Consider the following 17,475-nt stretch of genomic DNA (forward strand, 5'->3'; position numbering starts at 1 on the left):
GAAGGTAAAAGAATGACATCTCAAAGATGCACATGTCCTAGTCCCCCAGAATCTGTGGATACAGGTGTGATACAGCGAGAGGCTGTTAAGACGGCATTAAGATCGCTAATCAGCTCACCTTAAAATAAGGACATTATCCTGGACTGTGTGGGTGGGCCTGATGCAATCACAAGGGTCCTTTAAAGTGGAAAAGCAAGGCTCAAGGGTGATCCTCAGGGTCAGGAAGGGACTGGGAGCTGCTACTTGCTGGATCTGAAGATGAGGGAAGCAGTTCCAAGGCAAGGAATGCAGAAGCCTCTAGAAGCTGGAAAGGCAAGCGAACGGCGGATTCTCCCTCAGAGCTTCTAGAAGGAACGCAGCCTTGCCAACACCTTGATTTTAGGCCAGTGAGACCTATTTCAGACTTCCAACCCTCCAGAATCGTAAGATAATAAATTTGTGTTGCTTTAAGCCAATACGTTTGTGGTCATTTGTTCAAGCAACCACAGGAAACCAATACAGATCCAACTCTGTCTCCAGAGCCTTTGGTTCCTGGGGTGTTAACTTCCTGTCTCCTATCCCGTGTGCTCTGAGCCCCTCTAATCATTTTAACTCGCTTCGACACCAACCCCAGAGGCATCGGGGGAGCCACAGGGGGTCGAACCCATCAGCCCAGTGTCCGGTTTCTGGTAGCGTGGCCAGGGTAGAGGGCCACTGGGCATGGGAGGTGCAAGGCGCACTTGAGGGTCACCCAGTCCATCCCCTCATTTGACAGCTGGGTGACTAAGGTTCAGAGATGGGGAGAAACTTGCCTAAAGTTCAGAGCCAGAGGGAAGCTGGACTTCCAGGATGAGATGCTTCCCTCATAAACACAAGGCAAACCACATTCCTTCCCCAGGAGCTCACCAGTCATGGTGCCACGTGACAGTCACTATGACATGGCGGTCATCATGAAGAAGATGGAAGGTCTGGGGGAGGGGGAGAGTAGGGGGAGGTTTCAGACACTGCCTTCATCTGTCTGAAGGGCTGCATGAGGAGGATAAATTCCTTCGGCGCCTGGGAAAGATGGGGTGTGTGAAGGAGTTGCAGCAGAGATGTGATGCGCTGGATTCCACCGTCTTGCACTGGCCCCGGCGGCAGCATCCTTGCACAGGCTGGTACCAAGGTCCCTTCCAACCCTGAGCTCCCTGTCCGGGCGAACAGCGGTGCAGGACGGCTGTGCTTCCCGACAGCACCTGTAAAGCTCAGGGTGGGCTCTTCCCTACCTCTCCCCACCCTCCCTTTTGCCAAAACCAGCAGGAGCAGCTTTCGACTCTGTGCTTTGTCATCCCACTCTCTGTGCCTCTTCCCGCTCCGTTCCAGGCCGCTGGGAGATATATTTGTCTGACTTCAAAATGCCCCTAACAGCCAGCGGCTGTCGGGTGAAGGCACCACGCCAGGGCTGAGCTCATTTGCGAGCAGCCCTCTCTGAGGTTCAGACCTGGCTCGCCCAGCGCCGGCCAGAGCCTCCTGCGGCTGCCCGGCTGCCTGCTGCACCCGCCTCGCCCCTGCTGCCTGCCAGCCCCACCTTTCTCTTCTGTAGAAGAAAGACTCCCAGTGGCCCCATTACTGTGAGGTCGGGACAAACTCAGGTATCATCGTACCTGGGCTCCAAAGGATCATCTCCGAGCCCCGGAAAAGCCTCAAAGCCGCTTCTGAGACCTCTGTGATGTTTCTGCCAGGGGGCAGGCAGCGTTAGGGCCCGGAGAGTTTAATCCCGAGGTTCAATTAGCGTACCCACCACCCTTCCCGGGCACCACCCCCAGCCTAATCTCCCTTTCCCCCAAATACCAGTAACACATTTAAGGTGTTTTCACTTACCTCTGGAAAACAACATTATGGCCTTATTATCCTACTTTTCTGTAAGAGAACTGTGTCCGGGCAGGGCGTGAAGGTGGGGTGCTGACGGGGAGGGAGGGGGTGATGACGGCACATTCGCTGCTCCCCGGGGGGCCACAGCAGATTTCCATAAAGCAGCCCCTCCGTTCTCACCCTCCCATTGAGGATCCAACTTGGAAAGAAGGTCACTGACCCTGGTTTAGATTTCACTGTGTCTGTTTGCTGTCTTACATTCGGGGCCTTTCCTGATGTGTAATTTTCCTTCTTCTCTTTCTATGTCACCTGCATGAGAGAAAGGAAGACAGAGGCAGAAGGAGGTCACAGCAAGACCCTCGTTCCTTCTTATTCCTAAACAAAGTCTCCGGTGGGAAGGGAGAGCTTTTCAGATTTATCAGTTGCAGCTGAAAAAAAAAGTCCTGATGGGTAGGGAGGGATGTGAATATGGTTCAGGAGCAAAAAAGAAAAAAAGGATTTTATTTTTCAGATATTTTGAGTAAAAAAAAAAATCAAACCGGGATTCTTGAAGGTTCATGTAAGACAGGAGGAGGGGGCTGAGGAAGTCACCTGAGACCTCGATATTTTACATTTTATTTAGACTTGACATTTTATTGTAGGACATTGTTCTTCTCAAGAACAGTTATAATGTAAATAGCCATCTTTTCTACATCATTAAGGTCACACTGGGATGTGAGGGTTTCCATCCTCACCTAAGGCCTCAGTTTATACTATTTCTTTAGTCTTACAGGAAAGACGGAGGTACAGAGGCTCCGCTGAGTGCCTTTGTACTGGGAATACTGGGTCACATGTCCTCAAGAACTCTCCACTTTCTAAATGAGGAAAGTGAGGCTCAGAGAGTTTAAATACCTTGCCTGGGTCTGCACGGTGAATGAGTGAATGAAGGAATGAATGAACGAAGTGTATCCAGGAGCAGTCTGAGTGTGCCAGGCGGTGCTTCCCCACCACTCACAACTGCCCCGACACTGACGAGGCCCTGGCACCTCGAAGCCTCCCCTGCAGCTCCAGATTCACTTCTCTGACCGCCTTGTTCAGGACACTAACCCCAAGCAAAAGAGTTTACAAGTAAATTCTTGATTCTCTCGCCCCATCCATCCTCCAAGTCCAAAACTAGATCCCCCCACAGTGCTACGGTTATGTACTGCTGCGTAACAAACCACCCCGAAACCTGGTGCCTTAAAACAACTATCATTTTGTTCTATCTTATCAATGTGCGGCTCAGGAATTTGGGCAGGACTCAGCTGAGGGATTCTTCTCTTCCACGTGGCTTTGACAGAGGTCACTAGGGGATTTTCAGTTGGCAGATGGGCGGTTCTGGAGGGTCCACTCACACGTCCAGTGCTCGATGGGCATAGTGGGAAGGCTGGATTTAACTGGACTTTCAACTGAAGTCTCCGTATATGGCCTATGGAGCCAGCCGGGTGGTCTTAGGTAGTCAAACTTCTTACATGGCTGAAACTGTGTACTTCCTACATGCAAAACACGGAGTCTAATTACCTCTCCTTGAACATAGGCTGGTCTTAGTGCCTTGCTTCTAGTGAACAGAAGTGATGCTGTGTGACATTCAGGGGTAGGTTAGAAAAGGTGATAAAGTTTCCACCTTGCTCACTGTCTTAGGAAGGGCCTTGTAGTACTGGGCAGATACATACAGGCTAGGCAACCTGGAAGCTGCCATGCTGGAGGGAACAGGTGGAGAGACTACACAGAGTTAGAGATGCCCAAAGGGCCCAGGCTGCTCTTGTCCCCAGCTGTTCAAGTTTTCCCAGCTCAGGCACCAGCACTATGAGTGAGAGATCCTTCAGATCACTCCAGCCCCCAGCCTTCAAGCCACCAGCATGGCTGAGTGGAGACAAGCATTCTTCACTGTGTCCTGTATGAATTTCTGACCTTCAGAATCCGTGAGCATAGTATGTGGTTGCTTGACACCATGAAAATTTTGTGTAACGTGTTTTACAGCCAAAATAAGTGGGACAGTGACAACCTAGGGACCCGAGAGTGTGCATATGCTCCAGTTAAGAAGAGGGACACTTTCTGGTCTTTTATGACCTGATCTTGGACATCGTAGTCACTTCTGCCGTACTCTATTGGTCAATGCAGTCACCAGATTCTAGGGGAGAGGAGCCAGGACCTACCTCTTGATGGCAGGGAGGTAACAAAATTTGCTGCAAGATTTTTAATATCTCCACAGCCAGTGTTCACCATCTCAATAAACGACAGCCGCTTCTACCCAGCAGTTTAAGCCAAAAACTTGGCCATCATTCTGCATCTCTCCTTCTCCCTTACCTCACACCCAATTCACCAGCAATGGGCAAATCTGGCTGAGTTTCCCTCCACAGTATTTGTGAATCCATCCATGTCTCTCCCTCTCTCCTGCTGCCCTAGTCAAAACCACCATCATCTCTTGCATGGGGTATGTCCAGAGCTTCCCAACAGACCCTCTGCTCAACGTTCCTCTGTTATACTATCCATGCATCACCAGAGGGATCTTTTAAAAATATACAAATTGGGGCTTCCCTGGTGGCGCAGTGGTTGAGAGTCTTCCTGCCGATGCGGGGGACACGGGTTCGTGCCCCGGTCCGGGAAGATCCCACGTGCCGCGGAGCGGCTGGGCCCGTGAGCCATGGCCGCTGAGCCTGCGCGTCCGGAGCCTGTGCTCCGCAACGGGAGAGGCCACGGCAGTGAGAGGCCTGCATACCGCAAAAATATACATATAAAAATAAAAATATACAAATTGGATCCTATCGTTGCCCTACTGAAAGCCCTTCAATATTTTCCACTGTAGTCAATGAGAACTTAATGATCCGCTCCTTGTTTACATTTCCAATCCCACGTCAGGTCACCCTCCTCCTTCCATCTCCTTGGCTCATGCCAAGCTCTTTGCCACCCTAGGGCCATTCTATATGTTGTTCTCTTTGCCAGGAATCCTTTTTTTTTCCAGGTTCTTTGTGTGTCTGGCTCCTTCTTTAGGTCATCGCTTAAATGTCACCATCTCAGTAAGACCTGCCCTGACCACACCAGCTAAGAATGTCAATCTCCCTTTCCCACAATCCTCTTGCTCAGCGTCTCACTCTTGCTGTTGTTTACGTACGGGAGTTGAAATTTACACACTACAACTCAGAAATGCAAAACAATATAGCTTAATTTTTTCTCTGTAGGAGATCTCAGTCTTCCCTAGAGTCCTCCTTATTCGGCTGTTGGAACCAGTAACGGTCGTAGGTGATGGGGAGAATATAAACTCACCCTCCTCCGTTCTAAAACAGCTTATTTCAGGTAAGTTCAGCCTCTTTTGGGAAAATGCTCCATCCATTCTAAGTCCAAACTCTCTCTCAGAACGATCCCCTTCCCCTTTCCATTGTTCTCCTCTCTCCATCCATTTTCCCAGATACTGTCTAGGTACTCAGGGATGCTTTTGCCAGAACTGGGAGAAGGTGGTCTCTGTGTGCTTCATCTCCTGATGTTTCCACTGTAGTGTGGCCAGTTTGGTCTAATACTGGGTCACCAGTGTGCGTCCTAGTGTCCTCTGAGGTATGCCTAATCCTGTCTGGTTCTTTTGGATGTCAGGTGGGACAAGCTGCTAAAATCCCTGCCATTTCACTCTAGCTACGGTGATGCAGCTCTCTGTGGACTCTTTCTCCAGCTTCAAACCTCTGTGGGTCCACTGTCCACTCAGGGCCTCGCCCCTCCCCCAGTGTACTTGGGGACTTCTGGACTGCCTAAGGATGGGGGCTGGCAGCACCACCTTGGGGCCATCCATCAATGAGCCTCCCCCTGCTCCTGCTGCTCTACTGGCTCCTCTTCACCATGAACATGCGAGAGAAGGTGGAGAAGAGGGGCACTAGCTGGACATCGTCACACCCGCTGTCACTCACATGGGGTTCTATTGCATTGCGCCATCTGGCTGCTGACTCAAGGCTCTGTGTGGGGAAGGTGCTTCTCAGGGGCGAAGGCAGCATCTCCAGCCTGGATGGGAACCCTCCAGGTCTCTTTGCTTCCTCCTGCTATGAAGAGTAGTCCACTTCCTCCCCTTCTCAGGTGGGAACTTGCCTTGCCCGACATCTCCAGTCTCTTTATGTTTGGGGTGACTATTTTGGAAATCAAAAGCTCCATATGGAGTCCTTCTCAGCGTTCCTGCTTTCAGTCTCCTAACCCTCCCGAAAGCAGTGGATTCCTCTGGCTCAGTGTAAAGATGGTGTAAAAGGAAGCATTAAAAAAACATACACGTGAAGCAGCATGTGTGAGAGTTTGTGAGTCTGCATGTGACTGGTGCCTGCGCGTGTGTCATCTGTGTGCATGTGTGTGTGTGTGTCATGTGTGTGCCCATGTGTGAACGTATAAACATGCACTTATGTGTATTGACTTATGGAGATACATAAAATTGTCCCTATTGTATCTACTTCAAGATACTTAACATGACTTGTTTGTTTATTGTCAGCTTTTCTCACTAGAATATAAGCTCCATAAAAGAAGAGACTTGCCTGTCTTGTTCATCACTGTATTCCCTGTGTCCTAGCACAGTCCCTGACCCACAGCTGTTGCTCAGAAGCATTTGTTGAATGAATGAATGAATTGGATCCATATGGCTTGAGATCCATTTAACTTATGATTTTACCCTTGTCACTAAGGTCTCTTAATTTCTATAATGCTCAAGAATTGAGTACGTTTATGAATGAAGAAAAGTACCAGTATGTATTGATTATGTCCTGTACTGTGCTAAAACATTAAGATGAAAATCTCCTTTAATCCTTGCAATTATCCTGTGAGACACGAAGCATTACCATTTCCATTGCACGTAGGGTAGATTGGGGCTCAGAGAAATGAAGTGACTTTTCCAAGGTTGAAAAGCCAAAAAGTGGCAAAGCTGCACTGGAATTCATATTCGTCCGACACTAGATCCGCTACATTACTTTGGGAAAAGAAGGCGGGGACAACGAGGCTGCCTGCTCACAGCGCTGTGAGGATCAAATAGGTAACGTGGGACTAGAACAACTCCTGGCACAGAATACACAGCTGACCCTTGAACAGTGGGGCATTAGTGGCTGACCCTCTGTACAGTCTAAATTTTGCATGTAATTTACAGCTGGCCTGCTGCTGTATCCAGCAGTTCCATATCTGCGGATTCAACCGACCGCGGACCCTTTAGCACTAGAGGATTTACCACTGAAAACAATCCTCATGTAAGTAGACCCACACAGTTCAAACCCGTGTTGTTCAAGGGGCAGCTGTACTACTCATATTAGCGGTCCTATTGTTTTATCTGTCCTCTTCATAGTGTCCATTTTCCTTTCAAGAGAAGAGGAATAAATAAAATCCACATCTCGAGGCTAAAGGGCACTGGCAAACCACCTTTTTACCCTCTCCCCTTCCTTCTTTTCTCCTACTTTCTTCTTGACAGAAACAGGCAGAACCAGGTGAGAGCTTCACCTGCAGGTGTCACAGCTGAAATTGGAGGGGGTTATCTGACACTTTCAAAGGCTTACTTCAGGGGTGGAGAATGAGAAAAGCCGCACAGAAATTAAGGTCATAGTTGTGAAGATGATATTGCATGTCTTACTGGAAAGGAAGGATGGGACAGAGCCTCCGTAGCTGGGAGGGCTCCAAGTAGGATAGATGCAGGGCGGGTAGGGGAGGGCACTTAGGCTGTGCCTGTGAAGAGGTAGCAGAATCCAACATACATGGTGCCCAGAATGACTTTGGGGAGGGGTCTCCTACTCTCTAGAGGACCAGGGCACTAGATTCGGGCTGCTTTCCGTAGGAGTGAGGACTAACGCCATCGAGACCAGAGCCAGTGTCCAGAGCAGAGCTGGAAGTGAGAGTCAAGGAGACTGCAACCGAAAGCAATATCCAGAAAGAGGAAAGTCAGACCTTCGGTAGCAAGAAGGAAGTAGAGATGCAGTCAAGAGGGCTTCAAAGAGGAAGGTTAATGATGGGACCTGGCCAGCATCTCCACCCCTCACAGAGCCCCCGGGGCATTCTGTGAGCTGTATCTGTGGACCCTCTTCTAGGGGAAGGGGGGTGGCCTGATCTTCTCTCATCCTTTTCCATATTCTTAAACCAAATAAAGGTTTTACAATGACTTGTGTAAACTACAAGTACTATAAAACCACACGAGATAGTTCATATTATAATCTTCATTGTCTCTCCAGAGTGGAAGAGGGAGAGAGGTAGGAACTCAGGAACAGGAGCTGGTCTTGAGTTGTTAAAGACCATCTTTCCAGTCCCTTCAAAGAAAAGAATCCTATCTTTAGATTTGAGAAAAACTGACCTTTGGGAAGCAAGAACCATGAAAGCAGGCAGCTTGGGGTCCCACTATGGGGGGAGTCTCACATTATAGAAACTGGAGAGTCACGGAATATCGGAGCTCAGAGGGACCTGAAAGATGGTCTGTGCCTGAAGTTTTCAAACCTTCTTCTGCAGAGCGCAGGATGCTGCAGAGCTGCCGGGAGGGGTGGCCGTGGAGTGTCTCTCAGCCCTTGTTCCTATTTCAACCTAAACACTGTTACTTTTATGCTCTTTGTGTTGGATTTCTGCATAAGGTTCTGCTGTTGCTGCAGGAAATGTGCAAAGCTCTGCTCTATTCTGATTCACCCAGTGCATCAGAGGAAGAAAGGAAGTCCTCGTGTGAGCAGAACACTCCCAGAGCACACAGCTAGTTTGGGGCAGACAAGGGACTTCAGCCTGGCACCCTTCCCTAGCGTGCAGAAGGGAACAAATGGGATGAGTTCCTTCCAGGAAGAATTTGTTTCCCCCCAAGGTATTTCCCGAGTTCCAGCAAGTGGCCTGGTAGGACCCAGCTGGCTGTCTCTCCACTGGATGCCATACCTGATAAACAGCCCTAGGACAGGACCAGGCTGCCTCAGGTGTTTATCATCTCAGCCAAGGAAGGCTTGACTAGGAGACAAAACACCTCTTCATACATTTGCATCAAAATGCTCTGCAACCTTTGACTCCAGCACTGCCTTTGTTAGCCCAAGAGCTCTATTATCAACTCTATAAATCTGGCAGTGGCATTTGCATATGCCTCCGTAGGCTCTATAACATTCCTAGGCTGTCACGACATTCAGAGAGGTGAGGCAGGAACAACATGCCACTGGGGTGAGAGGTGAGCCTCTTCACACCTATGCTGATGAACCAGTGGGTGCAGCTTGGGTGAGGGAGGCGCACCGTTTACCGATCACAGGCAAGAAGTTAGGCACTGCCCTAGGCACCCTGCGTGAACATCATTTGATCCTCATGACAGCCTGAGAAGTGAGTATCTATTGGTTAGAATGGGCTAGGCTCAGATCAAAACTACAATGAGGTATGACCTCACACCGGTCAGAATGGCGATCATCAAACAGTCTACAAGTAATAAATGCTGGAGACGGTGTGGAGAAAAGGGAACGCTCCTGCACTGTTGGTGGGAACGTAAATGTGTGCAGCTGCTGTAGAGCACAGTATGGAGGTTCATCAAAAAACTAAAAATAGGGGCTTCCCTGGTGGCGCAGTGGTTGAGAGTCCGCCTGCCGATGCAGGGGACACGGGTTCGTGCCCCGGTCCGGGAAGATCCCACATGCCGCGGAGCGGCTGGGCCCGTGAGCCATGGCCGCTGAGCCTGCGTGTCAGGAGCCTGTGCTCCGCAACGGGAGAGGCCACAACAGTGAGAGGCCCGCGTACCGCAAAAAACAAACAAACAAACAAAAACTAAAAATAGAGCTCCCGTATGATCCAGCAACCCCACCTGGGCATATTCTGGAGAAAACTCTAGTTCAAAAAGATACATGCACCCCTGTGTTCATAACAGCACTACTGACAATAGCCAAGACATGGAAGCAACTTAAATGTCCATCGACAGATGAATGGATAAAGAAGGTGTGGTACATCTATACAATGGAATATTACTCAGCCACAAAAAGGAATGAAATAATGCCATTTGCAGCAACATGGATGGAGCTAGAGATTATCATATTAAGTGAAGTAAGTCAGACAAATATCATATGATATCACTTATATGTGGAATCTAAAAAAAGTGGTACAAATGAACTTATTTACAAACCAGAAATAGGCTCACAGACTTAGAAAATAAACTCTAGTTACCAAAGGGAAAAGGGGCGAGGGAGGGATAAATTAGGAGTTTGAGATTAACAGATACACACTACTGTATACAAAATAGATAAGTAACAAGAACTTACTGTGTAGCACAGGGAACTATATTCAACATCTTGTAATAACCTATAATGGAAAAGAATCTGAAAAAGAATATATACCAATATATAAATATCATTTTATATATATATACACACACATATATAACTGTATCACTTTGTGTACACCTGAAACTAACACATTGTATTATAAATCAGCTATACGTCAATAAAAATTTTTTAATTAAAAAAAAAGGACGGGTTAGGCTCTGTGATAGTAATGCATAAACCTTGGAATCCCAGTGGCTGCACATAATGAAAGTTTACAAGTCACGCAAACCCAGACTGGGCTGCGAAATGGATGCATTACAGGGTCTTCCTTCTCTTGGCCAGGTCTCTCCTGCTATATCTAAAATCAACTTCATCCCGCTACCTCTAGGATTGATCCTTTTCTACTAATTTATGGTCTAGACCACACAAGACATTCATAGCTTTCCTATTAATGAAACCTATACCTTATTTCTTGGGAAATAATACAATGGCCTCATGATGCCAGGGGAAAGGCAGCCCCTTCCTGCCCAGACTTAGATTAAAAAGCACTCATTGTGCATGAAATTAAAGAGTATCACACTGGAATTCCTTCCTTTTATTACCTAGGAAATGAAATTTAGAAGTCTCATTTCACCCCAACACAAATATAGCTGTTTCATGAAAAATGACAATACGGATTTCATTCATGACATAATTAACGGGGTGAGAAACAAACACTTAAAACCCAAATATGGGGTTTAGTAGGCTTGGTAAAACTTTTATGATTAGCTATAAACAATCAGATTTAATGAAGCAATACATCTGCTCATACAAAGTATAAATGATTATTAGAGTTGCAGACAAAACATTCCTACTCACAGAAGACCTAATGGAATGAAAACAGTAATTACAATGCCAAAAATATTGTTAAGTGTTAAAATTGACACCGGGAAAATGAAACACTTTGCTTAATTTCTGATAACGTTACATGTTGAGACATGACATGTCTGGCATTTCAATTGACACAAAACCTTGTTTTTTAGTTCAAACACATTTCAGACTTTCACACTCTGCTTTGCAATGATTTCCCAAAGTTTGGCCTCGCTCCCTCAGATTGCAGGGTGCCGTGGGTCCAAGTTATATTTCCTGTCTTCTTGTACATTACCTAAACTCAAGAGTTTTGTTTTGTTGCTGTTTTCCCTTTTAAATGCAAGTCAAATTCTGTGATCTGGAATACCACTGCTTGCAAATGTCAGCTCCCCTCCCAAGAGAAGCAGCACGTGTGTGGACAAAATGTATAACTCAGGTCCCACAGAGATCCAGGAACCATATTCTACCTCTGCTCATACGACATCTGATACTATAGATAAGCAAGATGTAAAGTGGGGACCATTTTGCATTTTGTCTGATGTCTCTGGACGAGCAAAATATTGCCTAGAAACGGTTTACAATTTCTATTTGAATATATTCCCTGTAATATATGCAGGTTTCTACAAACAAAAGGAACCCCACACATTTCAGCAGGCCGACAGTCTGAAAGCGCCCTCTCCTCAGAGCGCTGAAATCAGCACCATTTGAACAAAGCAGCCTGTCCTTTTAAGAAAAATCCCTCTATAGAAATGCTATAATTTTCCTGTTACAAAGGAGCCTTTTTCAGAGCACGTAAAGTGCCAGTTTGTTCAGTGTGACCTCTGCTTTCATTCTATCAAGGTTGTATCTGATTACAATTTAAGACAGATGAAGGGGATGCCTTTCGAGGCAAAGAAGAAAAAAAGTTTTAGTCTTGGGTCACTTGCAAAAGTGGTTCATCACTTTTATTGGCAACGTTTTCAATAACATTTTGGGGGTGGTTCTCCTATGTCAGTCTGAAAAGATGTCTGGGATACATTTTCAGGGCTTTGATGTGCTTATTGGGAGTTGACCCACATGGGAAATGCCGTGCTGCTGCTTTCTTTCCGGAAAGCAAGGTGGCTGAACCGGAGAGGGTCTCAGCGGACATCACATCTGCATGGGGCCTCCTTGTGTGTCGGGCCATTCGGTTGCCTAAGCCTGCTCTGGCCCACAGTCCAAATCCTACAGGAGCTGATGTGACTTCAGAAGGAGCTCTGTGAACTGTGAAGAACAGTGCAGACGTTCTTTGTGTATTACTGGAGACAGAAAACCATGGTGGTAAAGAGTCCAAAAGAGCTGGGTCTTAAAGCCTGGCTCTACTACTTACTGATTCTTGCAAACATTCTATATTATTCATATAATTTGGGCTAATCAGCTCCCTGAGCCTCAGTCCCATCCTCTACCTCACAGGGTTATCAAGAGTTAAATGAGATAATGTCCATCATTCTCTGGGCACAGTGCCCAGGACATAGTAAGTGTTCAAGAAATGTCAGATGTGATTATTTTTCGTAGTTCCGGTACTTTGAGGAAGAGATAAAGCCCTGGGAAATCTTGCCCTCCCTGAAAACCGTGGGAGGGAACACAGTTGAGTGTAATAAAAGTGGCACAGACATTGGAGTTAGACTTGTATCCTGTCCCCCGTCTGAGACCTTGGCTTTATCTTCCTGTCATCGAGTTTCCCAAGTATAGAAACAAAGATACTTTCTACTTCGTAGTTCCTGGCCTATGGGATAGGCCCATACATGTTTTATGAATGTAGGGATGAGATAACAAATGGAAAGCACTTTGTACGTAGCAGATGCTTTAAAAATGTCACACTGTATTTACGGGTTGGATTATCTCCGCCTCAACGGGTAAACTGTGCTCCTTTCAGCGCTACCTTTGAAAGTACATCCAGCCCCACCGTATGCCTTTGTCCAAACCTCAGCCCCTACTGGGAGCAGCCAACTCCTCCCTAAGGTCCCTACAGCCACTCAGACTGCCATCTGTCCCCTGCCCAGCAGTCTGGAGGGATCTTTCCAAAACTATGGAGTAAATCATGATGCCCCCTGCTTGGACCCTCCAGTAATTCCTGTTGCTGTCAGAGTGAATCCACCATCCCCACCCGGGCCCCTCCCGGCTGCCCATCTAGCCTCACCTGCTGCGGCTCTGCCCTTCACTCTTCCCACCTGGCAACGCTCTTGTCCTTCTGTTCCTCTAACACAGCAAGGACTTGGCTGTGCCCTCTGCCTGGACTTTTCTTCACCCAGATTTTTCCTGGCTCCTCTGTCTCTTCATTCATGTTTCGGTTCACATGTCTTCCCTCCAAGAGGCCCCTTGACCACCTAGTTTCCCCTCCAACCCAATCACCTCTTGACCATGACCACTTTACAGTCTCCCTGGCAGCTCTCGCTCCCAAACATTCTCCTCTTTTTTGTTTTTGTTTTTGTTTTAATCATTTTTCCTATCTCTCTCCCCGACTGAATTAAACCTGAGATCAGGTGTTTTGTATGTTATCGGTCACCCTTGTATCACCAGAGCCTAGGACATGTGCTGGCATAGAGTAGGTGCTCAATCAATGTTGGCTTAATGAATATTGATCGCTCACTGTGTGCTGGGCACCAGTTAAAGTGTCCGGGATTCAGAGAGATGAATGGCTGTTTTGTTCTCAAAACAGATAAATATTGCAAGAGAGATAAGCTTAGGATATTATGGGAGAACAAAGGATAGACAAAGACATCCATATATTGAATAAAATGGGGTGATGATGGGGGTGGCAGAATCTTCCCAGGGTGGCCAAAAGCACCTGAATCTCGAAGACCATGTACTAAATTGTAATGTCCCTCCAGCCAAACTGCTGTACCAAATGGATTACATATGAAACGGCTTTGTAAACAAATTTTTGCTCTTAATGTTGTTGCTAGTAACCTTTGTCTAAGGCTGTACATTGGCCCTTGCTCCTCTGAGCCTCTAATTTCAGGATGGTCTGTTTCTTTTCTCTACCCATGCAAAGAAAACCCCAAACCTTCAAACTCTAACCTCAAGCCTGAGACCATGGGTAGTGGGTTTAGAAGAATGGAGAAGCCGGCTGTGGGCAGAGCCTTGGAAAATAGCTGCTTCTGCAAAGAAGGATGACTCCCATTGTCAGACCGGCCCCTCACAGTGTTGTCAGGGGAGAGGCTGGCGAGAGGCTCTCACAGAAAAACACAAGAAGAATTGCTGTTAAAAATATTGTGACAAGTTATATGAAGCACTGAGGGATATTCCTGAGTTTCTCAAGAGCGAGGCAATCGTTCCCACAGTCATAAAAGTGCCTCGGCAAGCAAGGACAGTAAATGTAATAAAAGGGGGGAAATGTTGTCTGAGCTCATAAAGGAGGAGGGTGATTGTGTAGTTACAGACCTTCATAAACTCCTTCAACACAGTAGAGGGAGAGAAATTGGGTCAGCAGACGATGCCTCTATCACGCTTGCTAACCTGGACAAGCTGGGCCAGTGGAAAAACAATGGGACCGTGTCATTATTCTAGTGAATAAAGGCAGGGCCTCGGGGGAGTGACTTGTCATTCTAGAGTCAGCACAAGACATATTCCAAAAGTAGAAAACTTACTGGACTAGGGATCCGGAGACCCAGGCTCTGGACCTGTTTTTTTTCTGAGCTATTGTGTGGCTTAAAATAGTCACTCAATATACTAGTCAGGGTAATTAACTCCAGATGCTATAACAAACAAATCCATACTCTTAGCATACTGACACATTAAACATGCATTTCCCTATGATATCATCATGCAATGTGGGTTAACAGAGGGCTTTGCTCGACATGGTCATTCAGGGGCCCAGGCTGATGGACATACTGCCATTTTTAAGCACATGATTCTCAAGATCACCCTGGTATTAACCTCTAACCTGCCAGTGGGAAAGAGAGAAAGGGTGTTGAGGACCACAAAGGATATTAGGAATCTTGGGACTTACACACTAAAATTACAAATTATCTCTTTCTCCTGATGTACAATGGTGGAGCAGCAACAGAAATTCCACAGTAAAGTCTCACATTCGCAAAAGAAGGCACATACTAGTCATGGATTCATAGCAATGTGGGAATCCTGTAGTGCAGACACTGTGAGCTTCCTTGTTTTAGGACGGGGGAGGCTCCCTAGACTTCTGCTCTGCTCTTTGGGCAGAATCATGAGGTCCACTTTTCCCAGTGGTCCAGGCTTTACCCCCGAGGGGGATTTTTCTTTGCTCATTCTCTTCCATGACCACTTCTGATGTGTGTTGGGGAGAAGCTCTTCTTGGGAACTGTAAGTTTCTGGAGCCTGATTTTCCTTACGGAAGCTTGGAGGACAAAGTGTTGTTTTAAGTATTAAATCATCAAGGATCTTCTTAGTCTGAAATTACGGGTTCCTTGGTAATACAATCCTCCCCAAACCTTAGTAGACATCTGATGTTTTTGCTTCCAGTCAGTTCGAAGAGCCAGTAATGATACTCAAACATCTTTCCTGGATATATTTTTTCAAATCTACTTTATTTCTTTGCTTCTCCATCCCTATGCCCTTCTCTCTCAACTTCATGGTACATGAGGCTGTCAAGGTTAAGTGGGAAGACCACATTTTTTTTTTTTTTTTTTGCAGTACGCGGGCCTCCCACTGTTGTGGCCTCTCCTGTTGTGGAGCACAGGCTCCGGACGCGCAGGCTCAGCGGCCATGGCTCACGGGCCCAGCTGCTCCGCGGCATGTGGGATCTTCCCAGACCAGGGCACGAACCCGCGTCCCCTGCATCGGCAGGCGGACTCTCAACCACTGCGCCACCAGGGAAGCCCGGAAGACCACATTTTTAATCTGATCTTTGTTGCAAGGTTTGTTTGCTTGTTTATTTAGACAAAAGGCTTTCTAATTCTTATTTTCTACCATCTGGAGTCTAGAATCAGTCAGCTTTACTGATCCTCAAGGTCCCACTGGACTCTCTCTATTCTGGACTCTCTCTATTCCCTTTTATTCTTGCTTAGAAACCACCTAATGGTCCCCTGAGTGCGTCTTGCAATGCCTTGTCAAACAGCCAACATTTGCCAAGCACTTCCAACATTCAGTTTTCCACCAGAGATGAGACCATTACTATTTTCAGATCTAACCCACATCAAATGTCCTGTTTCTTGGATCCATCCCTGTACCAAATACAAAAAGAGTTGTGGTTTGTCTAAGGAAAAGAGAAATCCCTCCAGGTATTCTGAGCAGGAATGGATTTAATACAGGCAGTGAGAATTTTGCCCAGTCCTTGTAAATGCTAGGGATGAAAGGTCATGAAATCCACTGCACCCCCATCCCAACCTTCGGAGGGGAGAGGCAGATGTTAACTTGCAATTGTACTTATTTGTTTAATATTATGATGCGTGTTATATAAAAAGAAGTTCTGGGGTACTCTGAGAGGGTACAGCTGGGTGAACTAGTGTAATATGGGGCATAAGGAATAGACTCCTCTTAATTCCTTTGTTTAGGCTTCAGTAGCATGAGAGGGACGAGCATTCCACATTTCCCTCACATGAGGGTATTGTGAAGACTGGCTCTTGTAAGCCACACTGATTAGATGCTGGGTAGCAAACATTCATAGCATTCTGATTGAAGTACAGTGCCTAGATTCAAAACTAATAGGTAGAATGCTTTCTACTCCATTACTTCCAAGATACAAGCTGAACTCTTGAGCACATGGCACGTGCGGGCGCTCAGGCTCTGACTTCCTACCTCGTACCTTGCCTCTGGTTGGACACCACTTCATATTCTGTACCTATAATACAAACTTCATCTTCATCCTATGAACTTGGCATATTTTCTCACTCCTCCTTGGTAGGCTGTGTCCTTGATTCAGAATGCCCTCACCTTAAGTGCTCCCCTAATCTGAAGAGACACTTAAAAATATTTCAAACTAAATTAAATTGAAAATAACACGAATCAAAAATCATTTGATGTAGTAAAAGCAGTACTGTAAGATGAATTTATAGCAATATATGCGTATATTAAAAAAGAAGAAAGATCTAAAATCAATAAAATTAGAAAAAGAAGAGCTGTTTAAGCTTAAAGCAGAAGAAAAGAAGTAATAAAATTAGGAACAGAAACTGAAGAACTTGAAAGCAAAAAAAAAAAAAACAAAAAACAATAGAAATAGCTGGTTCTGTGAAAAGATGCTAAAAACTGATAAACCTCTAGCCTGGTTAATCAAGAGAAAAAGAGAAAGAGAGAGAAGACACAAATTACAGTATCAGAAATGATGCCATCACTACTGCTCTCATGCACATTAAAGGATAAAAAGGAATACTATGAATAATTCTCTTTGATGACTGATGAAATAGGTCAATTTATTTAAAAAGATATAAACTACTAAAACTCATACAAAGAGAAATGGATAATCTGAATAGGTTTATATCTATTAGAGAATTTTAATCAATAATTAATAACCTTCCATAAAAGATGACACCAAGGTCAGATGGTTTCACTGGTAAACTCTACAAACATTTAAGAAAGAAATGAAACCAATTCTCCATAATCTCGTCCAGAAAATAGAATCAGAGAGAATACTTTCTAACTCATTCTCTGA

General features: G+C 46.0%; 1 protein-coding gene across 12 annotated transcripts in view; it reads right to left on the reverse strand.

The window, feature by feature from the left end:
* The window catches only part of KHDRBS3 (KH RNA binding domain containing, signal transduction associated 3), a 623,624-nt gene that overhangs the window by 178,109 nt on the left and 428,040 nt on the right, over positions 1-17,475 (reverse strand). For all 12 annotated transcript variants that reach the window (XM_079901866.1, XM_079901864.1, XM_079901860.1 and 9 more), the window contains 3 exons: positions 10,041-10,097; positions 886-2,139; positions 119-304 (listed from right to left, as the gene is read on the reverse strand). The gene's annotated coding sequence lies outside the window, so the exon portion shown is untranslated. The remainder of the gene's footprint in view (positions 1-118; positions 305-885; positions 2,140-10,040; positions 10,098-17,475) is intronic.

Source organism: Stenella coeruleoalba (assembly GCF_951394435.1).
Source record: "Stenella coeruleoalba genome assembly, chromosome: 17".
NCBI lineage: Eukaryota > Metazoa > Chordata > Mammalia > Artiodactyla > Delphinidae > Stenella > Stenella coeruleoalba.